Source organism: Oncorhynchus keta, unplaced genomic scaffold (assembly GCF_023373465.1).
Source record: "Oncorhynchus keta strain PuntledgeMale-10-30-2019 unplaced genomic scaffold, Oket_V2 Un_contig_15233_pilon_pilon, whole genome shotgun sequence".
In the NCBI taxonomy this organism is placed as follows: domain Eukaryota; kingdom Metazoa; phylum Chordata; class Actinopteri; order Salmoniformes; family Salmonidae; genus Oncorhynchus; species Oncorhynchus keta.
In genome coordinates, this window is record NW_026279205.1 from 45,001 (window position 1) to 71,120 (window position 26,120).

At 51.6% G+C, this 26,120-nt stretch overlaps 1 pseudogene; it reads right to left on the reverse strand.

Annotated features, from left to right (window-relative positions):
* LOC127918904 (kinesin-associated protein 3-like) overlaps positions 1–26,120 on the reverse strand; it is a 55,445-nt pseudogene that overhangs the window by 8,132 nt on the left and 21,193 nt on the right.

The following is a 26,120-nucleotide window of genomic DNA, read 5'->3' on the forward strand; positions in this document are numbered from 1 at the left end:
CGGTGTTAGACCCTACCCTACAAGGTGTTAGACCCTACCCTCCAAGGTGTTATACCCTACCCTCCAGGGTGTTAGACCCTACCCTCCAAGGTGTTAGACCCTATGTTAGACCCTACCCTCCAAGGTGTTAGACCCTATGTTAGACTCTACCCTCCAAGGTGTTAGACCCTACCCTCCAAGGTGTTAGACCCTATGTTAGACCCTACCCTCCATTGTGTTAGACCCTACCCTCCAAGGCGTTAGACCCTATATTAGACCCTACCCTCCAAGGTGTTAGACCCTATATTAGACCCTACCCTCCAAGGTGTTAGACCCCATGTTAGACCCTACCCTCCAGGGTGTTAGACCCTACCCTCCAGGGTGTTAGACCCTATGTTAGACCCTACCCTCCAAGGTGTTAGACCCTACCCTCCAAGGTGTTAGACCCTACCCTCCAAGGTGTTAGACCCTATGTTAGACCCTACCCTCCAGGGTGTTAGACCCTACCCTCCAAGGTGTTAGACCCTACCCTCCAGGGTGTTAGACCCTATGTTAGACCCTACCCTCCAAGGTGTTAGACCCTACCCTCCAAGGTGTTAGACCCTATGTTAGACCCTACCCTCCACAGTGTTAGACCCTACCCTCCAAGGTGTTAGACCCTATGTTAGACCCCACCCTCCAAGGTGTTAGACCCTATGTTAGACCCTACCCTCCACGGTGTTAGACCCTACCCTCCACGGCGTTAGACCCTACCCTCCACGGCGTTAGACCCTATATTAGACCCTACCCTCCAAGGTGTTAGATCCTACCCTCCATGGTGTTAGACCCTATGTTAGACCCTACCCTCCAAGGTGTTAGACCCTATGTTAGGCCCTACCCTCCAAGGTGTTAGACCCTACCCTACAAGGTGTTAGACCCTATATTAGACCCTACCCTCCAAGGTGTTAGACCCTACCCTACCCTCCAAGGTGTTAGACCCTATGTTAGACCCTACCCTCCAAGGTGTTAGACCCTATGTTAGACCCTACCCTCCAAGGTGTTAGACCCTACCCTCCAAGGTGTTAGACCCTATGTTAGACCCTACCCTCCAAGGTGTTAGACCCTATGTTAGACCCTACCCTCCAAGGTGTTAGACCCTACCCTCCAGGGTGTTAGACCCTACCCTCCAAGGTGTTAGACCCTACCCTCCAAGGTGTTAGACCCTATGTTAGACCCTACCCTCCAGGGTGTTAGACCCTACCCTCCAGGGTGTTAGACCCTACACTCCAGGGTGTTAGACCCTATGTTAGACTCTACCCTCCAGGGTGTTAGACCCTACCCTCCAAGGTGTTAGACCCTATGTTAGACCCTACCCTCCAGGGTGTTAGACCCTACCCTCCAAGGTGTTAGACCCTATGTTAGACCCTACCCTCCAAGGTGTTAGACCCAACCCTCCAAGGTGTTAGACCCTACCCTCCAAGGTGTTAGACCCTATGTTAGACCCTACCCTCCAGGGTGTTAGACCCTACCCTCCAAGGTGTTAGACCCTATGTTAGACCCTACCCTCCAAGGTGTTAGACCCTATGTTAGACTCTACCCTCCAAGGTGTTAGACCCTACCCTCCAAGGTGTTAGACCCTACCCTCCAAGGCGTTAGACCCTATATTAGACCCTACCCTCCAAGGTGTTAGACCCTATGTTAGACCCTACCATCCAAGGTGTTAGACCCTACCCTCCAGGGTGTCAGACCCTACCCTCCAAGGTGTTAGACCCTATGTTAGACCCTACCCTCCAAGGTGTTAGACCCTATGTTAGACCCTACCCTCCAAGGTGTTAGACCCTATGTTAGACCCTACCCTCCAAGGTGTTAGACCCTATGTTAGACTCTACCCTCCAAGGTGTTAGACCCTACCCTCCAAGGTGTTAGACCCTATGTTAGACCCTACCCTCCATTGTGTTAGACCCTACCCTCCAAGGCGTTAGACCCTATATTAGACCCTACCCTCCAAGGTGTTAGACCCTATATTAGACCCTACCCTCCAAGGTGTTAGACCCCATGTTAGACCCTACCCTCCAGGGTGTTAGACCCTACCCTCCAGGGTGTTAGACCCTATGTTAGACCCTACCCTCCAAGGTGTTAGACCCTACCCTCCAAGGTGTTAGACCCTACCCTCCAAGGTGTTAGACCCTATGTTAGACCCTACCCTCCAGGGTGTTAGACCCTACCCTCCAAGGTGTTAGACCCTACCCTCCAGGGTGTTAGACCCTATGTTAGACCCTACCCTCCAAGGTGTTAGACCCTACCCTCCAAGGTGTTAGACCCTATGTTAGACCCTACCCTCCACAGTGTTAGACCCTACCCTCCAAGGTGTTAGACCCTATGTTAGACCCCACCCTCCAAGGTGTTAGACCCTATGTTAGACCCTACCCTCCACGGTGTTAGACCCTACCCTCCACGGCGTTAGACCCTACCCTCCACGGCGTTAGACCCTATATTAGACCCTACCCTCCAAGGTGTTAGATCCTACCCTCCATGGTGTTAGACCCTATGTTAGACCCTACCCTCCAAGGTGTTAGACCCTATGTTAGGCCCTACCCTCCAAGGTGTTAGACCCTACCCTACAAGGTGTTAGACCCTATATTAGACCCTACCCTCCAAGGTGTTAGACCCTACCCTACCCTCCAAGGTGTTAGACCCTATGTTAGACCCTACCCTCCAAGGTGTTAGACCCTATGTTAGACCCTACCCTCCACAGTGTTAGACCCTACCCTCCAAGGTGTTAGACCCTATATTAGACCCTACCCTCCAAGGTGTTAGACCCTACCCTCCATGGTGTTAGACCCTATGTTAGACCCTACCCTCCACGGTGTTAGACCCTACCCTCCAAGGTGTTAGACACTATGTTAGACCCTACCCTCCACGGTGTTAGACCCTACCCTCCAAGGTGTTAGACCCTATATTAGACCCTACCCTCCAAGGTGTTAGACCCTACCCTCCAAGGTGTTAGACCCTACCCTCCAAGGTGTTAGACCCTACCCTCCAAGGTGTTAGACCCTACCCTCCAAGGTGTTAGACCCTATGTTAGACCCTACCATCCAGGGTGTTAGACCCTACCCTCCAAGGTGTTAGACCCTATGTTAGACCCTACCCTCCAAGGTGTTAGACCCTATGTTAGACTCTACCCTCCAAGGTGTTAGACCCTACCCTCCAAGGTGTTAGACCCTATGTTAGACCCTACCCTCCATTGTGTTAGACCCTACCCTCCAAGGCGTTAGACCCTATATTAGACCCTACCCTCCAAGGTGTTAGACCCTATGTTAGACCCTACCCTCCACGGTGTTAGACCCTACCCTACAAGGTGTTAGACCCTACCCTCCAAGGTGTTATACCCTACCCTCCAGGGTGTTAGACCCTACCCTCCAAGGTGTTAGACCCTATGTTAGACCCTACCCTCCAAGGTGTTAGACCCTATGTTAGACTCTACCCTCCAAGGTGTTAGACCCTACCCTCCAAGGTGTTAGACCCTATGTTAGACCCTACCCTCCATTGTGTTAGACCCTACCCTCCAAGGCGTTAGACCCTATATTAGACCCTACCCTCCAAGGTGTTAGACCCTATATTAGACCCTACCCTCCAAGGTGTTAGACCCCATGTTAGACCCTACCTCCAGGGTGTTAGACCCTACCCTCCAGGGTGTTAGACCCTATGTTAGACCCTACCCTCCAAGGTGTTAGACCCTACCCTCCAAGGTGTTAGACCCTACCCTCCAAGGTGTTAGACCCTATGTTAGACCCTACCCTCCAGGGTGTTAGACCCTACCCTCCAAGGTGTTAGACCCTACCCTCCAGGGTGTTAGACCCTATGTTAGACCCTACCCTCCAAGGTGTTAGACCCTACCCTCCAAGGTGTTAGACCCTATGTTAGACCCTACCCTCCACAGTGTTAGACCCTACCCTCCAAGGTGTTAGACCCTATGTTAGACCCCACCCTCCAAGGTGTTAGACCCTATGTTAGACCCTACCCTCCACGGTGTTAGACCCTACCCTCCACGGCGTTAGACCCTACCCTCCACGGCGTTAGACCCTATATTAGACCCTACCCTCCAAGGTGTTAGATCCTACCCTCCATGGTGTTAGACCCTATGTTAGACCCTACCCTCCAAGGTGTTAGACCCTATGTTAGGCCCTACCCTCCAAGGTGTTAGACCCTACCCTACAAGGTGTTAGACCCTATATTAGACCCTACCCTCCAAGGTGTTAGACCCTACCCTACCCTCCAAGGTGTTAGACCCTATGTTAGACCCTACCCTCCAAGGTGTTAGACCCTATGTTAGACCCTACCCTCCAAGGTGTTAGACCCTACCCTCCAAGGTGTTAGACCCTATGTTAGACCCTACCCTCCAAGGTGTTAGACCCTATGTTAGACCCTACCCTCCAAGGTGTTAGACCCTACCCTCCAGGGTGTTAGACCCCTACCCTCCAAGGTGTTAGACCCTACCCTCCAAGGTGTTAGACCCTATGTTAGACCCTACCCTCCAGGGTGTTAGACCCTACCCTCCAGGGTGTTAGACCCTACACTCCAGGGTGTTAGACCCTATGTTAGACTCTACCCTCCAGGGTGTTAGACCCTACCCTCCAAGGTGTTAGACCCTATGTTAGACCCTACCCTCCAGGGTGTTAGACCCTACCCTCCAAGGTGTTAGACCCTATGTTAGACCCTACCCTCCAAGGTGTTAGACCCAACCCTCCAAGGTGTTAGACCCTACCCTCCAAGGTGTTAGACCCTATGTTAGACCCTACCCTCCAGGGTGTTAGACCCTACCCTCCAAGGTGTTAGACCCTATGTTAGACCCTACCCTCCAAGGTGTTAGACCCTATGTTAGACTCTACCCTCCAAGGTGTTAGACCCTACCCTCCAAGGTGTTAGACCCTACCCTCCAAGGCGTTAGACCCTATATTAGACCCTACCCTCCAAGGTGTTAGACCCTATGTTAGACCCTACCATCCAAGGTGTTAGACCCTACCCTCCAGGGTGTCAGACCCTACCCTCCAAGGTGTTAGACCCTATGTTAGACCCTACCCTCCAAGGTGTTAGACCCTATGTTAGACCCTACCCTCCAAGGTGTTAGACCTTACCCTCCAAGGTGTTAGACCCTACCCTCCAAGGTGTTAGACCCTATGTTAGACCCTACCCTCCAAGGTGTTAGACCCTACCCTCCAGGGTGTTAGACCCTACCCTCCAGGGTGTTAGACCCTACCCTCCAGGGTGTTAGACCCTACCCTCCAAGGTGTTAGACCCTACCCTCCAAGGTGTTAGACCCTATGTTAGACCCTACCCTCCAGGGTGTTAGACCCTACCCTCCAGGGTGATAGACCCTACACTCCAGGGTGTTAGACCCTATGTTAGACTCTACCCTCCAGGGTGTTAGACCCTACCCTCCAAGGTGTTAGACCCTATGTTAGACCCTACCCTCCAGGGTGTTAGACCCTACCCTCCAGGGTGTTAGACCCTACACTCCAGGGTGTTAGACCCTACCCTCCAAGGTGTTAGACCCTATGTTAGACCCTACCCTCCAAGGTGTTAGACCCTATGTTAGACCCTACCCTCCAAGGTGTTAGACCTTACCCTCCAAGGTGTTAGACCCTACACTCCAAGGTGTTAGACCCTATGTTAGACCCTACCCTCCAAGGTGTTAGACCCTATGTTAGACCCTACCCTCCAAGGTGTTAGACCCTACCCTCCAGGGTGTTAGACCCTACCCTCCAAGGTGTTAGACCCTATGTTAGACCCTACCCTCCAAGGTGTTAGACCCTATGTTAGACCCTACCCTCCAAGGTGTTAGACCCTATGTTAGACCCTACCCTCCAGGGTGTCAGACCCTACCCTCCAAGGTGTTAGACCCTATGTTAGACCCTACCCTCCAAGGTGTTAGACCCTATGTTAGACCCTACCCTCCAAGGTGTTAGACCTTACCCTCCAAGGTGTTAGACCCTACCCTCCAAGGTGTTAGACCCTATGTTAGACCCTACCCTCCAAGGTGTTAGACCCTATGTTAGACCCTACCCTCCAAGGTGTTAGACCCTACCCTCCAGGGTGTTAGACCCTACCCTCCAGGGTGTTAGACCCTACCCTCCAAGGTGTTAGACCCTACCCTCCAAGGTGTTAGACCCTATGTTAGACCCTACTCTCCAGGGTGTTAGACCCTACCCTCCAGGGTGATAGACCCTACACTCCAGGGTGTTAGACCCTATGTTAGACTCTACCCTCCAGGGTGTTAGACCCTACCCTCCAAGGTGTTAGACCCTATGTTAGACCCTACCCTCCAGGGTGTTAGACCCTACCCTCCAGGGTGTTAGACCCTACACTCCAGGGTGTTAGACCCTACCCTCCACGGTGTTAGACCCTATATTAGACCCTACCCTCCAGGGTGTTAGACCCTACCCTCCAAGGTGTTAGACCCAACCCTCCAAGGTGTTAGACCCTACCCTCCAAGGTGTTAGACCCTATGTTAGACCCTACCCTCCAGGGTGTTAGACCCTACCCTCCACGGTGTTAGACCCTATATTAGACCCTACCCTCCAAGGTGTTAGACCCTATGTTAGACCCTACCCTCCAAGGTGTTAGACCTTACCCTCCAAGGTGTTAGACCCTACCCTCCAAGGTGTTAGACCCTATGTTAGACCCTACCCTCCAGGGTGTTAGACCCTACCCTCCAGGGTGTTAGACCCTACACTCCAGGGTGTTAGACCCTACCCTCCAAGGTGTTAGACCCTATGTTAGACCCTACCCTCCAAGGTGTTAGACCCTATGTTAGACCCTACCCTCCAAGGTGTTAGACCCTACCCTCCAAGGTGTTAGACCCTACCCTCCAAGGTGTTAGACCCTATGTTAGACCCTACCCTCCAAGGTGTTAGACCCTATGTTAGACCCTACCCTCCAGGGTGTTAGACCCTACCCTCCAGGGTGTTAGACCCTACACTCCAGGGTGTTAGACCCTACCCTCCACGGTGTTAGACCCTATATTAGACCCTACCCTCCAGGGTGTTAGACCCTACCCTGCAAGGTGTTAGACCCAACCCTCCAAGGTGTTAGACCCTACCCTCCAAGGTGTTAGACCCTATGTTAGACCCTACCCTCCAGGGTGTTAGACCCTACCCTCCACGGTGTTAGACCCTATATTAGACCCTACCCTCCAAGGTGTTAGACCCTATGTTAGACCCTACCCTCCAAGGTGTTAGACCCTACCCTCCAAGGTGTTAGACCCTATGTTAGACCCTACCCTCCAGGGTGTTAGACCCTACCCTCCAGGGTGTTAGACCCTACACTCCAGGGTGTTAGACCCTACCCTCCAAGGTGTTAGACCCTATGTTAGACCCTACCCTCCAAGGTGTTAGACCCTATGTTAGACCCTACCCTCCAAGGTGTTAGACCTTACCCTCCAAGGTGTTAGACACTACCCTCCAAGGTGTTAGACCCTATGTTAGACCCTACCCTCCAAGGTGTTAGACCCTATGTTAGACCCTACCCTCCAAGGTGTTAGACCCTACCCTCCAGGGTGTTAGACCCTACCCTCCAGGGTGTTAGACCCTATGTTAGACCCTACCCTCCAAGGTGTTAGACCCTATGTTAGACCCTACCCTCCAAGGTGTTAGACCTTACCCTCCAAGGTGTTAGACCCTACCCTCCAAGGTGTTAGACCCTATGTTAGACCCTACCCTCCAAGGTGTTAGACCCTATGTTAGACCCTACCCTCCAAGGTGTTAGACCCTACCCTCCAGGGTGTTAGAACCTACCCTCCAGGGTGTTAGACCCTACCCTAAAGGGTGTTAGACCCTACCCTCCAAGGTGTTAGACCCTATGTTAGACCCTACCCTCCAGGGTGTTAGACCCTACCCTCCACGGTGTTAGACCCTACACTCCAGGGTGTTAGACCCTATGTTAGACTCTACCCTCCAGGGTGTTAGACCCTACCCTCCAAGGTGTTAGACCCTATGTTAGACCCTACCCTCCAGGGTGTTAGACCCTACCCTCCAAGGTGTTAGACCCAACCCTCCAAGGTGTTAGACCCTACACTCCAAGGTGTTAGACCCTACACTCCAAGCTGTTAGACCCTACCCTCCAGGGTGTTAGACCCTACCCTCCAAGGTGTTAGACCCTATGTTAGACCCTACCCTCCAAGGTGTTAGACCCTATGTTAGACTCTACCCTCCAAGGTGTTAGACCCTACCCTCCAAGGTGTTAGACCCTATGTTAGACCCTACCCTCCATTGTGTTAGACCCTACCCTCCAAGCCGTTAGACCCTACCCTCCAAGGTGTTAGACCCTACCCTCCAAGGTGTTAGACCCTATGTTAGACCCTACCCACCAGGGTGTTAGACCCTACACTCCAGGGTGTTAGACCCTATGTTAGACTCTACCCTCCAGGGTGTTAGACCCTACCCTCCAAGGTGTTAGACCCTATGTTAGACCCTACCCTCCAAGGTGTTAGACCCAACCCTCCAAGGTGTTAGACCCTACCCTCCAAGGTGTTAGACCCTATGTTAGACCCTACCCTCCAGGGTGTTAGACCCTACCCTCCAAGGTGTTAGACCCTATGTTAGACCCTACCCTCCAAGGTGTTAGACCCTATGTTAGACTCTACCCTCCAAGGTGATAGACCCTACCCTCCAAGGTGTTAGACCCTATGTTAGACCCTACCCTCCAGGGTGTTAGACCCTACCCTCCACGGTGTTAGACCCTATATTAGACCCTACCCTCCAGGGTGTTAGACCCTACCCTCCAAGGTGTTAGACCCAACCCTCCAAGGTGTTAGACCCTACCCTCCAAGGTGTTAGACCCTATGTTAGACCCTACCCTCCAGGGTGTTAGACCCTACCCTCCACGGTGTTAGACCCTATATTAGACCCTACCCTCCAAGGTGTTAGATCCTACCCTCCATGGTGTTAGACCCTATGTTAGACCCTACCCTCCAAGGTGTTAGACCCTATGTTAGGCCCTACCCTCCAAGGTGTTAGACCCTACCCTACAAGGTGTTAGACCCTATATTAGACCCTACCCTCCAAGGTGTTAGACCCTATGTTAGACCCTACCCTCCAAGGTGTTAGACCCTACCCTCCAAGGTGTTAGACCCTATGTTAGACCCTACCCTCCAAGGTGTTAGACCCTACCCTCCAGGGTGTTAGACCCTACCCTCCAAGGTGTTAGACCCTACCCTCGAAGGTGTTAGACCCTATGTTAGACCCTACCCTCCAAGGTGTTAGACCTTACCCTCCAAGGTGTTACACCCTACCCTCCAAGGTGTTAGACCCTATGTTAGACCCTACCCTCCAAGGTGTTAGACCCTACCCTCCAGGGTGTTAGACCCTACCCTCCAGGGTGTTAGACCCTACCCTCCAAGGTGTTAGACCCTACCCTCCAAGGTGTTAGACCCTATGTTAGACCCTACCCTCCAGGGTGTTAGACCCTACCCTCCAGGGTGTTAGACCCTACACTCCAGGGTGTTAGACCCTATGTTAGACTCTACCCTCCAGGGTGTTAGACCCTACCCTCCAAGGTGTTAGACCCTATGTTAGACCCTACCCTCCAGGGTGTTAGACCCTACCCTCCAAGGTGTTAGACCCTATGTTAGACCCTACCCTCCAAGGTGTTAGACCCAACCCTCCAAGGTGTTAGACCCTACCCTCCAAGGTGTTAGACCCTATGTTAGACCCTACCCTCCAGGGTGTTAGACCCTACCCTCCAAGGTGTTAGACCCTATGTTAGACCCTACCCTCCAAGGTGTTAGACCCTATGTTAGACTCTACCCTCCAAGGTGTTAGACCCTACCCTCCAAGGTGTTAGACCCTATGTTAGACCCTACCCTCCATTGTGTTAGACCCTACCCTCCAAGGCGTTAGACGCTATATTAGACCCTACCCTCCAAGGTGTTAGACCCTATGTTAGACCCTACCCTCCAAGGTGTTAGACCCTACCCTCCAAGGTGTTAGACCCTATGTTAGACCCTACCCTCCACGGTGTTAGACCCTACCCTACAAGGTGTTAGACCCTATACTAGACCCTACCCTCCAAGGTGTTAGACCCTACCCTCCAAGGTGTTAGACGCTATGTTAGACCCTACCCTCCACAGTGTTAGACCCTACCCTCCAAGGTGTTAGACCCTATGTTAGACCCTACCCTCCAAGGTGTTAGACCCTATGTTAGACCCGACCCTCCACGGTGTTAGACCCTACCCTCCACGGTGTTAGACCGTACCCTCCAGGGTGTTAGACCCTATGTTAGACCCTACCCTCCAAGGTGTTAGACCCTATGTTAGACCCTACCCTCCAAGGTGTTAGACCCTACCCTCCATGGTGTTAGACCCTATGTTAGACCCTACCCTCAAAGGTGTTAGACCCTACCCTCCAAGGTGTTAGACCCTATGTTAGACCCTACCCTCCAAGGTGTTAGACCCTACCCTCCAAGGTGTTAGACCCTATGTTAGACCCTACCCTCCAAGGTGTTAGACCCTACCCTCCAAGGTGTTAGACCCTACCCTCCACAGCGTTAGACCCTACCCTCCACGGCGTTAGACCCTACCCTCCACGGTGTTAGACCCTATATTAGACGCTACCCTCCATGGTGTTAGACCCTATGTTAGACCCTACCCTCCAAGGTGTTAGACCCCACGTTAGGCCCTACCCTCCAAGGTGTTAGACCCTACCCTACAAGGTGTTAGACCCTATATTAGACCCTACCCTCCAAGGTGTTAGACCCTATGTTAGACCCTACCCTCCAGGGTGTTAGACCCTACCCTCCAAGGTGTTAGACCCTATGTTAGACCCTACCCTCCAAGGTGTTAGACCCTATGTTAGACCCTACCCTCCAAGGTGTTAGACCTTACCCTCCAAGGTGTTAGACCCTATGTTAGACCCTACCCTCCAAGGTGTTAGACCCTATGTTAGACCCTACCCTCCAAGGTGTTAGACCCTACCCTCCAGGGTGTTAGACCCTACCCTCCAGGGTGTTAGACCCTACCCTCCAAGGTGTTAGACCCTACCCTCCAAGGTGTTAGACCCTATGTTAGACCCTACCCTCCAGGGTGTTAGACCCTACCCTCCAGGGTGTTAGACACTACACTCCAGGGTGTTAGACCCTATGTTAGACTCTAACCTCCAAGGTGTTAGACCCTATGTTAGACCCTACCCTCCAAGGTGTTAGACCCTACCCTCCAAGGTGTTAGACCCTACCCTCCAAGGTGTTAGACCCTATGTTAGACCCTACCCTCCAGGGTGTTAGACCGTACCCTCCAAGGTGTTAGACCCTATGTTAGACCCTACCCTCCAGGGTGTTAGACCCTACCATCCAAGGTGTTAGACCCTATGTTAGACCCTACCCTCCAAGGTGTTAGACCCTATGTTAGACCCTACCCTCCAAGGTGTTAGACCCTACCCTCCAAGGTGTTAGACCCTATATTAGACCCTACCCTCCAAGGTGTTAGACCCTATGTTAGACTCTACCCTCTAAGGTGTTAGACCCTACCCTCCAAGGTGTTAGACCCTACCCTCCAAGGTGTTAGACCCTATGTTAGACCCTACCCTCCATTGTGTTAGACCCTACCCTCCAAGGCGTTAGACCCCATATTAGACCCTACCCTCCAAGGTGTTAGACCCTACCCTCCAAGGTGTTAGACCCTACCCTCCAAGGTGTTAGACCCTATGTTAGACCCTACCCTCCACGGTGTTAGACCCTATGTTAGGCCCTACCCTCCAAGGTGTTAGACCCTACTCTCCAAGGTGTTAGACCCTACCCTACAAGGTGTTAGACCCTATATTAGACCCTACCCTCCAAGGTGTTAGACCCCATGTTAGATCCTACCCTCCAAGGTGTTAGACCCTACCCTCCAAGGTGTTAGACCCTACCCTCCAAGGTGTTAGACCCTATGTTAGACCCTACCCTCCAGGGTGTTAGACCGTACCCTCCAAGGTGTTAGACCCTATGTTAGACCCTACCCTCCAGGGTGTTAGACCCTACCATCCAAGGTGTTAGACCCTATGTTAGACCCTACCCTCCAAGGTGTTAGACCCTATGTTAGACCCTACCCTCCAAGGTGTTAGACCCTACCCTCCAAGGTGTTAGACCCTATATTAGACCCTACCCTCCAAGGTGTTAGACCCTACCCTCCAAGGTGTTAGACCCTATGTTAGACCCTACCCTCCATTGTGTTAGACCCTACCCTCCAAGGCGTTAGACCCCATATTAGACCCTACCCTCCAAGGTGTTAGACCCTACCCTCCAAGGTGTTAGACCCTATGTTAGACCCTACCCTCCAAGGTGTTAGACCCTACCCTCCAAGGTCTTAGACCCTATGTTAGACCCTACCCTCCACGGTGTTAGACCCTATGTTAGGCCCTACCCTCCAAGGTGTTAGACCCTACCCTCCAAGGTGTTAGACCCTACCCTACAAGGTGTTAGACCCTATATTAGACCCTACCCTCCAAGGTGTTAGACCCCATGTTAGATCCTACCCTCCAGGGTGTTAGACCCTACCCTCCAGGGTGTTAGACCCTATATTAGACCCTACCCTCCAAGGTGTTAGACCCCATGTTAGACCCTACCCTCCAGGGTGTTAGACCCTACCCTCCAGGGTGTTAGACCCTATGTTAGACCCTACCCTCCAAGGTGTTAGACCTTACCCTCCAAGGTGTTAGACCCTACCCTCCAAGGTGTTAGACCCTACCCTCCAAGGTGTTAGACCCTATGTTAGACCCTACCCTCCAAGGTGTTAGACCCTACCCTTCAAGGTGTTAGACCCTATGTTAGACCCTACCCTCCAAGGTGTTAGACCCTACCCTCCAGGGTGTTACACCCTACCCTCCAGGGTGTTAGACCCTACCCTCCAAGGTGTTAGACCCTATGTTAGACCCTACCCTCCAAGGTGTTAGACCCTACCCTCCAAGGTTTTAGACCCTACCCTCCAAGGTGTTAGACCCTACCCTCCAAGTCCTTCTGTAGCTCAGTTGGTAGAGCATGGCGCTTGTAACGCCAGGGTAGTGGGTTCGATTCCCAGGACCACCCATACGTAGAATGTATGCACACATGACTGTAAGTCGCTTTGGATAAAAGCGTCTGCTAAATGGCATATATTATATTATATTATTATAGTTAGACCCTACCCTCCAAGGTGTTAGACCCTACCCTCCAAGGTGTTAGACCCTATGTTAGACTCTACCCTCCAAGGTGTTAGACCCTATGTTAGACCCTACCCTCCAAGGTGTTAGACCCTACCCTCCAAGGTTTTAGACCCTACCCTCCAAGGTGTTAGACCCTACCCTCCAAGGTGTTAGACCCTATGTTAGACCCTACCCTCCAGGGTGTTAGACCCTACCCTCCAAGGTGTTAGACCCTATGTTAGACTCTACCCTCCAAGGTGTTAGTCCCGACCCTCCAAGGTGTTAGACCCTACCCTCCAAGGTGTTAGACCCTACCCTCCAAGGTGTTAGACCCTACCCTCCAGGGTGTCAGACCCTATGTTAGACCCTACCCTCCAAGGTGTTAGACCCTATATTAGACCCTACACTCCAGGGTGTTAGACCCTATGTTAGACCCTACCCTCCAGGGTGTTAGACCCTATGTTAGACCCTACCCTCCAGGGTGTTAGACCCTATGTTAGACCCTACCCTCCAGGGTGTTAGACCCTATGTTAGACCCTACCCTCCAGGGTGTTAGACCCTATGTTAGACCCTACACTCCAGGGTGTTAGACCCTATGTTAGACCCTACCCTCCAGGGTGTTAGACCCTATGTTAGACCCTACCCTCCAGGGTGTTAGACCCTATGTTAGACCCTACCCTCCAGGGTGTTAGACCCTATGTTAGACCCTACCCTCCAAGGTGTTAGACCCTACCCTCCAGGGTGTTAGACCCTATGTTAGACCCTACCTCCAGGGTGTTAGACCCTATGTTAGACCCTACCCTCCAGGGTGTTAGACCCTATGTTAGACCCTACCCTCCAGGGTGTTAGACCCTATGTTAGACCCTACCCTCCAGGGTGTTAGACCCTATGTTAGACCCTACCCTCCAGGGTGTTAGACCCTATGTTAGACCCTACCCTCCAAGGTGTTAGACCCTATGTTAGACCCTACCCTCCAAGGTGTTAGACCCTATGTTAGAACCTACCCTCCAAGGTGTTAGACCCTACCCTCCAAGGTGTTAGACCCTATGTTAGACCCTACCCTCCAGGGTGTTAGACCCTATGTTAGACCCTACCCTCCAGGGTGTTAGACCCTATGTTAGACCCTACCCTCCAAGGTGTTAGACCCTATGTTAGACCCTACCCTCCACGGTGTTAGACCCTATGTTAAACCCTACCCTCCAAGGTGTTAGACCCTATGTTAGACCCTACCCTCCAGGGTGTTAGACCCTATGTTAGACCCTACCCTCCAGGGTGTTAGACCCTATGTTAGACCCTACCCTCCAGGGTGTTAGACCCTATGTTAGACCCTACCCTCCAGGGTGTTAGACCCTACCCTCCACGGTGTTAGACCCTATGTTAAACCCTACCCTCCAAGGTGTTCGATACTAACAGAGTATAAGGTATACTGGAAGAGTGTACTGGATGGATGACATGTACAAGGTGAGTGTGTATGTGTGAGATGAATCAGTAGTGTTTGAGAGTGTTACAGTTTGTCTCACTATCGTACCCGTGTTGTCCGTCTCCATTCTGTGCGTAGGGATCACTGAAGAAGTCTGGACTGACCGCTCCTGACGCAGGGGTGATCCCGTCTAGACACAGAGAGAAAGAGGGAAAACAAACACAGGGATTGTGAGGTCTTCCTCTAAAAGGACTTCCTGACAGCTGCTGGTGGAGACGGAGACAAACAAACAGCACAAACCGGATCTGAAAATGCACTTTACTGACCCGTGCTGTAGAAGAGGTCAGGTCTGTCCATCTCTCCATCCTCTCCGTACATGAAGGGCTCTCCCTCCTCCATCTGCCTACTCTCCACCATCTCCAACCACTGAGAGTTATGCCATCGGAACTTCTCTCTCTGAGTCTTCCTCCCCCACTCCTCATCATACTCCTAGAGGGATGGAGAGGGGGTATCGTCCCGTTACACACAGGAGGATACCCCTCAGAGAGACTGGGGTTACAGGAGGATACCCCTCAGAGAGACTGGGGTTACAGGAGGATACCCCTCAGAGAGACTGGGGTTACAGGAGGATACCCCTCAGAGAGACTGGGGTTACAGGAGGATACCCTCAGAGAGACTGGGGTTACAGGAGGATACCCCTCAGAGAGACTGGGGTTACACAGGATGATACCCCTCAGAGAGACTGGGGTTACACAGGAGGATACCCTCAGAGAGACTGGGGTTACACAGGAGGATACCCCTCAGAGAGACTGGGGTTACACAGGAGGATACCCCTCAGAGAGACTGGGGTTACACAGGAGGATACCCTCAGAGAGACTGGGGTTACACACAGGAGGATACCCCTCAGAGAGACTGGGGTTACACACAGGAGGATACCCCTCAGAGAGACTGGGGTTACAGGATGATACCCTCAGAGAGACTGGGGTTACACAGGAGGATACCCCTCAGAGAGACTGGGGTTACACACAGGAGGATACCCCTCAGAGAGACTGGGGTTACACACAGGAGGATACCCCTCAGAGAGACTGGGGTTACAGGATGATACCCCTCAGAGAGACTGGGGTTACACAGGAGGATATCCTCAGAGAGACTGGGGTTACAGGAGGATACCCCTCAGAGAGACTGGGGTTACACAGGAGGATACTCCTCAGAGAGACTGGGGTTACAGGACGATACCCCTCAGAGAGACTGGGGTTACACAGGAGGATACCCCTCAGAGAGACTGGGGTTACACACAGGAGGACACCCTCAGAGAGACTGGGGTTACAGGAGGATACCCCTCAGAGAGACTGGGGTTACACACAGGAGGATACCCCTCAGAGAGACGGGGGGTTACACATAGGAGGATACCCTCAGAGAGACTGGGGTTACACACAGGAGGATACCCATTTACATTTACATTTACATTTAAGTCATTTAGCAGACGCTCTTATCCAGAGCGACTTACAAATTGGTGCATTCACCTTATGACATCCAGTGGAACAGCCACTTACAATAGTGCATCTAAATCTTTTTAGGGGGGGTGAGAAGGATTACTTACCCTATCCTAGGTATTCCTTGAAGAGGTGGGGTTTCAGGTGTCTCCGGAAGGTGGTGATTGACTCCGCTGTCCTGGCGTCGTGAGGAGTTTGTTCCACCATTGGGGGCCAGAGCAGCGAACAGTTTTGACTGGGCTGAGCGGGAACTGTACTTCCTCAGTGGTAGGGAGGCGAGCAGGCCAGAGGTGGATGAACGCAGTGCCCTTGTTTGGGTGTAGGGCCTGATCAGAGCCTGGAGGTACTGAGGTGCCGTTCCCCTCACAGCTCCGTAGGCAAGCACCATGGTCTTGTAGCGGATGCGAGCTTCAACTGGAAGCCAGTGGAGAGAGCGGAGGAGCGGGGTGACGTGGAGAGAACTTGGGAAGGTTGAACACCAGACGGGCTGCGGCGTTCTGGATGAGTTGTAGGGGTTTAATGGCACAGGCAGGGAGCCCAGCCAACAGCGAGTTGCAGTAATCAAGACGGGAGATGACAAGTGCCTGGATTAGGACCTGCGCCGCTTCCTGTGTGAGGCAGGGTCGTACTCTGCGGATGTTGTAGAGCACATATGTCAGAGTCAAGGCCCGCGGGCCACATCCGGCCCGCGAGAAGGTTTTTACGGCCCCTGGGATGATCTTGATTTATTATTAGAACCGCCCGCAGACCGCAGCAAGCCGGCAGCCCGCAGATCTTTTACACGCACCAATACTACATTTCCCACAATGCAACGGTGACGCACCGAGCAGTAGGCTGCTTCATTTCAATATTTATTGGCACAGCAGTTGTCAGCATCACAGTAAAATTAACTTTCAGATACCCATCAAAAATGGCAAAACGGAAGGTGGACACTGAGAACCGGGGTTTCAAACAAGGTGGGAGTCGGAGTATTTGTTCACGGAGGTAGCTGGAAAACCTGTGTGTCTTCTGTGTGGAGAAAGTGTGGCGGTACTGAAAGAGTATAATCTGAGACGACATTATGAAACGAAACACGCGGACAAAAACAAGAATATGGACATGGAACAAAGGCTACAAAAAGGCAGAGGAATTAAAACGAGGCCTCAAATCTCGACAGGCTCTGTTCAAAAAAGCCAAATCACAAGGCCAGGCTGCTGTCAAGGCCAGTTTTATTTTGGCAGAAGAGATCGCTAAATCAGCCCGGCCATTTACGGAGGGGGATTTCATCAAAAACTGCATGATTAAAGTTTGTGACGAAAGTTTGCCCAGAGAAAAAGGCAACTCTTTTTAAATGTGAGTCTGAGCAGAAACACCATTGCCGAGAGAGTAGACCAGTTGTCCATCAATCTAAAAGAGCAGCTTGTGAAAAAGGGAAAAGATTTCATTGCATATTCCTTGGCTGTGGATGAGAGCACCGACATTTCTGACATTGCCCAGTTGTCAATTTTCATCCGCGGAGTGGACTCCAGCCTAAGCGTGACAGAGGAGTTTTGGCTTTACGTCCTATGCATGGCACAACTACGGGGCATGATTTGTATGAAGAGGTGTCAAGATGTGTAAATGAGATGGAGCTGCCTTGGGAAAAACTCGTGGGTTTGACAACCGACGGAGCACCTGCGTGTGTGGACACAGGAGCGGACTGGTGGCGAAGATACGGGAAAAGATGCAAGAGGAAAACGCGACAGGTGAGCTGACAGCTTATCATTGTATCATACACCAGGAAGCGTTGTGCGGTAAAGCCTTGAAAATGGAGCATGTAATGAGCATCATCACGCGCACAGTTAACTTTATCAGAGCCAAAGGTTTGAATCACCGCCAGTTCAAGGCATTTCTGACGGAGTTAGAAACGGAGCATGGTGATTTGCCTTATCACACAGAGGTGCGATGGCTAAGCCAGGGAAAGGTGCTTCAAAGATGTTTCGAGCTTCGTGAGGAGATTTGTCTGTTCTTGGACAGCAAAGGGAAAGACACAACACAACTCCGAGACAGAAATGTTTCTGTGTGAAATGGCTTTTCTGTGTGACATTACGAGTCATCTGAATGCAATGAACTTGCAGCTGCAGGGTCGGGATCGTGTCATCTCTGATATGTACAGTACAGTGAAGGCATTTAAAACCAAACTGACTCTGTGGGAGACGCAGATGCGGAAAGAAAATTTGAGCCACTTTCCCAGCTGCCAGACCATGAAAGAGAAGCTCTCTACCAGTGCGTTCCCGAGCGCACAGTTGGCTGATAAAATAGGTATGCTTGCCGCTGACTTTCGACGCCGATTTGCTGACTTTGAAGCACAAAAAAGCAGGTTGGAACTGCTCGGTAACCCATTTGCTGTTGACGTGGAAAGCTCACCACCAAACCTCCAAATGGAGTTGATTGACCTTCAATGCAATGATGCACTGAGGGCAAAATATGCGGCAGTGGGTGCTGCGGAGTTCGCCCGTTTCCTCCCCGACACAATGCCCCAGCTGCGCATCCAGGCTGCTCAAACGTTGTCTATGTTTGGCAGCACATACCTGTGTGAACAACTGTTTTCTTTGATGAACTTGAACAAAACATCACACAGAAGTCGACTTACTGCTGAACACCTCCACTCAATTCTGAGGATTTCCTCAGCTCAGAGCCTTACCCCGAACATTGATGAACTTGTGGAAAAGATGGGACACCACCAAGTATCACCCTCAACCTCAAACAAGTGAACATTACTGTGCAATCACATATTTAGAGTTTTTACTCAGTTCAAGTTTAAAAGTTAAAGTTTAATATTTGTTTTCACTGCATGTTACTTCTCCTTAAACAAAGTGTTGTTTTTGATTAATAGATTTTTGCACTTTATTTTATTGTATTTCAATCCAATTATATTTTAAAAATATTTCAGTTGAGTGGATGATAGAAAATTGCTATTATTGTTTTTTCTTTGAAGTAAATTTAGCCCACTTTTGCTAAAATAGAAAATATAGGCTACTGATGGTGCCTTGAATACCGGTTTCTTTCATTTAATGTTCATGTTATGGGGATTTTTATATAAAGGAAATTTGTCTTTTGTGTCTGTTGAAAATTAAAGATTACTGACAGAGCCATAAGAAAATATTGCTTTATTTATCTGATCATATTGGAATATATTTGTTAGGTTTTCAGTAGGTTCAATTAGGTTCACTAGACTATATGCGTCATTTCAAAATTTTTCAATGAACATTCGAACAGTCCGGCCCTCGGCTTGTAGCTAAATTTTTATTTGGCCCTCCGTCCATTTGACTTTGACACCCCTGTTGTAGAGCATGAACCTACAGGAACGGGACACCGCCTTGATGTTAGTTGAGAACGACAGGGTGTTGTCCAGGATCACGCCAAGGTTCTTAGCGCTCTGGGAGGAGGACACAATGGAGTTGTCAACCGTGATGGCGAGATCATGGAACGGGCAGTCCTTCCCCGGGAGGAAGAGGAGCTCCGTCTTGCTGAGGTTCAGCTTGAGGTGGTGATCCGTCATCCACACTGATATGTCTGCCAGACATGCAGAGATGCGATTCGCCACCTGGTCATCAGAAGGGGGAAAGGAGAAGATTAATTGTGTGTCGTCTGCATAGCAATGATAGGAGAGACCATGTGAGGTTATGACAGAGCCAAGTGACTTGGTGTATAGCGAGAATAAGAGAGGGCCTAGAACAGAGCCCTGGGGGACACCAGTGGTGAGAGCGCGTGGTGAGACAGATTCTCGCCACGCCACCTGGTAGGAGCGACCTGTCAGGTAGGACGCAATCCAAGCGTGGGCCGCGCCGGAGATGCCCAACTCGGAGAGGGTGGAGAGGAGGATCTGATGGTTCACAGTATCGAAGGCAGCCGATAGGTCTAGAAGGATGAGAGCAGAGGAGAGAGAGTTAGCTTTAGCAGTGCGGAGCGCCTCCGTGATACAGAGAAGAGCAGTCTCAGTTGAATGACTAGTCTTGAAACCTGACTGATTTGGATCAAGAAGGTCATTCTGAGAGAGATAGCGGTAGAGCTGGCCAAGGACGGCACGCTCAAGAGTTTTGGAGAGAAAAGAGAGAAGGGATACTGGTCTGTAGTTGTTGACATCGGAGGGATCGAGTGTAGGTTTTTTCAGAAGGGGTGCAACTCTCGCTCTCTTGAAGACGGGAGGGACGTAACCAGCGGTCAGGGGATGAGTTGATGAGCGAGGTGAGGTAAGGGAGAAGGTCTCCGGAAATGGTCTGGAGAAGAGAGGAGGGGATAGGGTCAAGCGGGCAGGTTGTTGGGCGGCCGGCCGTCACAAGACGCGAGATTTCATCTGGAGAGAGAGGGGAGAAAGAGGTCAGAGCACAGGGTAGGGCAGTGTGAGCAGAACCAGCGGTGTCGTTTGACTTAGCAAACGAGGATCGGATGTCGTCGACCTTCTTTTCAAAATGGTTGACGAAGTCATCTGCAGAGAGGGAGGAGGGGGAGGGGAGGAGGATTCAGGAGGGAGGAGAAGGTGGCAAAGAGCTTCCTAGGGTTAGAGGCAGATGCTTGGAATTTAGAATGGTAGAAAGTGGCTTTAGCAGCAGAGACAGAGGAGGAAAATGTAGAGAGGAGGGAGTGAAAGGATGCCAGAGAGACTGGGGTTACACAGGATGATACCCCTCAGAGAGACTGGGGTTACAGGAGGATACCCTAAGAGAGACTGGGGTTACACACAGGAGGATACCCCTCAGAGAGACTGGGGTTACAGGAGGATGCCCTCAGAGAGACTGGGGTTACAGGAGGATACCCTCAGAGACTGGGGTTACAGGAGGATACCCCTCAGAGACTGGGGTTACAGGATGATACCCCTCAGAGAGACTGGGGTTACACAGGATGATACCCTCAGAGAGACTGGGGTTACACAGGATACCCCTCAGAGAGACTGGAGTTACAGGAGGATGCCCTCAGAGAGACTGGGGTTACAGGAGGATACCCTCAGAGAGACTGGGGTTACAGGGAGGATACCCCTCAGAGAGACTGGGGTTACACAGGAGGATATCCCTCAGAGAGACTGGGGGTTACAGGAGGATACCCCTCAGAGATACTGGGGTTACACAGGAGGATACCCTCAGAGAGACTGGGGTTACAGGAGGATACCCCTCAGAGAGACTGGGGTTACAGGAGGATACCCCTCAGAGAGACTGGGGTTACAGGAGGATACCCTCAGAGAGACTGGGGTTACAGGAGGATACCCCTCAGAGAGACTGGGGTTACACAGGAGGATATCCCTCAGAGAGACTGGGGGTTACAGGAGGATACCCCTCAGAGAGACTGGGGTTACAGGAGGATACCCCTTAGAGAGAGACTGGGGTTACACACAGGAGGATATCCCTCAGAGAGACTGGGGTTACAGGAGGATGCCCCTCAGAGATACTGGGGTTACACAGGAGGATACCCTCAGAGAGACTGGGGTTACAGGAGGATACCCCTCAGAGAGACTGGGGTTACAGGAGGATACCCCTCAGAGAGACTGGGGTTACAGGAGGATACCCCCTCAGAGAGACTGGGGTTACACAGGAGGATATCCCTCAGAGAGACTTGGGTTACAGGAGGATACCCCTCAGAGAGACTGGAGTTACAAGAGGATACCCCTCAGAGAGACTGGGGTTACACACAGGAGGATACCCCTCAGAGAGACTGGGGTTACAGGAGGATACCCCTCAGAGAGACTGGGGTTACAGGAGGATACCCCTCAGAGAGACTGGGGTTACACAGGAGGATATCCCTCAGAGAGACTGGGGTTACAGGAGGATACCCCATAGAGATACTGGGGTTACAGGAGGATACCCCTCAGAGAGACTGGGGTTACAGGAGGATACCCCTCAGAGAGACTGGGGTTACAGGAGGATACCCTAAGAGAGACTGGGGTTACACACAGGAGGATACCCCTCAGAGAGACTGGGGTTACAGGAGGATACCCCTCAGAGAGACTGGGGTTACAGGAGGATACCCCTCAGAGACTGGGGTTACAGGAGGATACCCCTCAGAGAGACTGGGGTTACACACAGGAGGATACCCCTCAGAGAGACTGGGGTTACAGGAGGATACCCCTCAGAGAGACTGGGGTTACAGGAGGATACCCCTCAGAGAGACTGGGGTTACAGGAGGATACCCCTCAGAGAGACTGGGGTTACAGGATGATACCCCTCAGAGAGACTGGGGTTACACAGGAGGATACCCCTCAGAGAGACTGGGGTTACAGGAGTATACCCCTCAGAGAGACTGGGGTTACAGGAGGATGCCCCTCAGAGAGACTGGGGTTACAGGAGGATACCCCTCAGAGAGACTGGGGTTACAGGAGGATACCCCTCAGAGAGACTGGGGTAACACAGGAGGATACCCCTCAGAGAGACTGGGGTTACAGGAGGATACCCCTCAGAGAGACTGGGGTTACACAGGAGGATACCCTCAGAGAGACTGGGGTTACAGGAGGATGCCCCTCAGAGAGACTGGGGTTACAGGAGGATACCCCTCAGAGAGACTGGGGTTACAGGAGGATACCCCTCAGAGAGACTGGGGTTACAGGAGGATATCCTCAGAGAGACTGGGGTTACAGGAGGATACCCCTCAGAGAGACTGGGGTTACAGGAGGATACCCTCAGAGAGACTGGGGTTACAGGAGGATACCCCTCAGAGAGACTGGGGTTACAGGAGGATACCCCTCAGAGAGACTGGGGTTACAGGAGGATATCCCTCAGAGAGACTGGGGTTACAGGAGGATACCCCTCAGAGAGACTGGGGTTACAGGAGGATACCCCTTAGAGAGAGACTGGGGTTACACACAGGAGGATATCCCTCAGAGAGACTGGGGTTACAGGAGGATACCCCTCAGAGATACTGGGGTTACACAGGAGGATACCCCTCAGAGAGACTGGGGTTACAGGAGGATACCCCTCAGAGAGACTGGGGTTACAGGAGGATACCTCAGAGAGACTGGGGTTACAGGAGGATACCCCTCAGAGAGACCGGGGTTACACAGGAGGATATCCCTCAGAGAGACTGGGGTTACAGGAGGATACCCTCAGAGAGACTGGAGTTACAAGAGGATACCCCTCAGAGAGACTGGGGTTACACACAGGAGGATACCCCTCAGAGAGACTGGGGTTACAGGAGGATACCCCTCAGAGACTGGGGTTACAGGATGATACCCCTCAGAGAGACTGGGGGGAGGATATCCCTCAGAGAGACTGGGGTTACAGGAGGATACCCCGCAGAGATACTGGGGTTACACAGGAGGATACCCCTCAGAGAGACTGGGGTTACAGGAGGATACCCCTCAGAGAGACTGGGGTTACAGGAGGATACCCCTAGAGAGACTGGGGTTACACACAGGAGGATACCCCTCAGAGAGACTGGGGTTACAGGAGGATACCCCTCAGAGAGACTGGGGTTACAGGAGGATACCCCTCAGAGAGACTGGGGTTACACAGGAGGATGCCCCTCAGAGAGACTGGGGTTACACACAGGAGGATACCCCTCAGAGAGACTGGGGTTACAGGAGGATACCCCTCAGAGAGACTGGGGTTACAGGAGGATACCCCTCAGAGAGACTGGGGTTACAGGAGGATACCCCTCAGAGAGACTGGGGTTACAGGATGATACCCCTCAGAGAGACTGGGGTTACACAGGAGGATACCCCTCAGAGAGACTGGGGTTACAGGAGTATACCCCTCAGAGAGACTGGGGTTACAGGAGGATGCCCCTCAGAGACTGGGGTTACAGGAGGATACCCCTCAGAGAGACTGGGGTTACAGGAGGATACCCCTCAGAGAGACTGGGGTAACACAGGAGGATACCCCTCAGAGACTGGGGTTACAGGGAGGATACCCCTCAGAGAGACTGGGGTTACAGGAGATACCCCTCAGAGAGACTGGGGTTACAGGAGGATACCCTCAGAGAGACTGGGGTTACAGGAGGATACCCCTCAGAGAGACTGGGGTTACACAGGAGGATATCCTCAGAGAGACAGGGGTTACATGAGGATACCCTCAGTACCAGTAGTGGCGTGTGTTTCTACCTGTTATAGGGTTTAATTCAGTGTTAGTATGTTACTTACAGCGATTATGTCCAGAGTGTTGTCACAGACCTTGCGTATCTCAGCATTCTTGTCGTGCATCAGGTCGATAAGGTACGCCGGTGCCTCTGAGATGAGGGTTAAGGGTTACAGCTCTGGGAAGTCTGAGGTCGCTGGTTCAAGGCTCAAACAGCCAACGTACAGTAATGAAGTGGTTTTTCATAGGAGGAGGAGGAGGATGATGATGATGATGAGGAAGAACATTCAAAGAATAATGGCCTTTAATAGTTCAAACTGAAGTTATATTTCTTTACTCTTTCAAAATACAACAACGTTAACTATGCATCAACATGTTTTAAACGTAAGAAGCAGTGCATCGTGGGTAGGAAGGACGTGTCTCTTTAATGATGACCTCCTGGTAGCCTGGTGAAACACCATCTGGTAGAACACATAGACGATCTGACACACAAACTCATCGTCCTCCTGTTGGGCTGCAGGGAGAAACATCCATGTTAGACACACACAGAGAGAGGGCTTCGTCGAGAAGGGAAACCAAACCTGATATCTAAACTCCACCACAGATAAACTTTTAACATCGTTCAGATCATTTTTTTTTTTTTTTTTACAGCCACATGCACAGTATGAAGTGTTTATTATGTATGAGGACGAGCAATGTTGTGAGAGGTCTGTATTTCGCCCGGAAAGGGTAGCGTTTCCGAATCGTCTGGAAAGATACGGACTCTGGTTCTGATCCGGGTCTCATCAGTTCAATAAGAAGCCCTGTCATATTGGTTCTGATCCGGGGTCTCATCAGTTCAATAAGAAGCCCTGTCATGTTGGTTCTGATTCGGGTCTCATCAGTTCACTAAGAAGCCCTGTCATATTGGTTCTGATCCGGTCTCATCAGTTCAATAAGAAGCCCTGTCATATTGGTTCTGATCCGGGTCTCATCAGTTCACTAAGAAGCCCTGTCATGTTGGTTCTGATCGGGTCTCATCAGTTCAATAAGAAGCCCTGTCATGTTGGTTCTGATCCGGGTCTCATCAGTTCAATAAGAAGCCCCTGTCATGTTGGTTCTGATCCAGGTGGTCTCATCAAGTCAAAGCCCATATCAGCTCCTCGACACACTGCACCCTCTTCAATTCTCCTACCGCCCTGACAGATCCCACGACAACGCAATCGCCATGGCACTGCACACTGTCCTCACTCACCTGGACAAAAGGAAAGCATATGTGAGGATGCTGTTCATTGACTACAGCTCGGCCTTAAATACCATAGTGTCCTATCAGCTCATTACAAATCTCACGGCCCTGGGTCTGAACTCCTCCCTCTGCAACTGGGTCCTGGACTTCCTGATGGGCCGACCACAGGTGAAGGTAGACAACATTACATCCTCGACACTGATTCTCAACACGGGGACCCCACAAGGGTGCGTCCTCAGTCCCCTCCTGTACTCCCTGTATACCCATGACTGTGTGGCCTCACAGTTCCAACTCCATCGTCAAGTTCACTGATGACACGACAGGCCTGGTTACCAACAATGACGAAACAGCTTACAGGCACTCTGATGGCGTCGTGCCAGGTAAACAACCTCTCTCTCGTTAGCAAAACAAAGGAGCCGATTGTGAACTTCATGAGGAACCAGGCTGGACACGTCCCCATTCTCATCAACGGGGCCGCCGTGAAGATTCCCTGGCATCCCGGAAAAGTTCAAATGGTCTAAGCACATGAACACTGTGGTGAAGAAGGCACAACTTCAACTTCAGGATGCTGAAGAAATCTGTCCCGTCCCCGAGGGCCCTCACAGTGTTCTACAGGGCACCATCGAGAGCATTCTGTCAGGCTGCATCACAGTGTTCTACAGGAGCACCATCGAGAGCATTCTGTCAGGCTGCATCACAGTGTTCTACAGGAGCACCATCGAGAGCATTCTGTCAGGCTGCATCACAGTGTTCTACAGGAGCACCATGTCGAGCATTCTGTCAGGCTGCATCACAGCCTGGTACGGCAAGTCCACTACAGAGTGTGATACGTGCAGCTGAACACACCGTTTGGTGCTC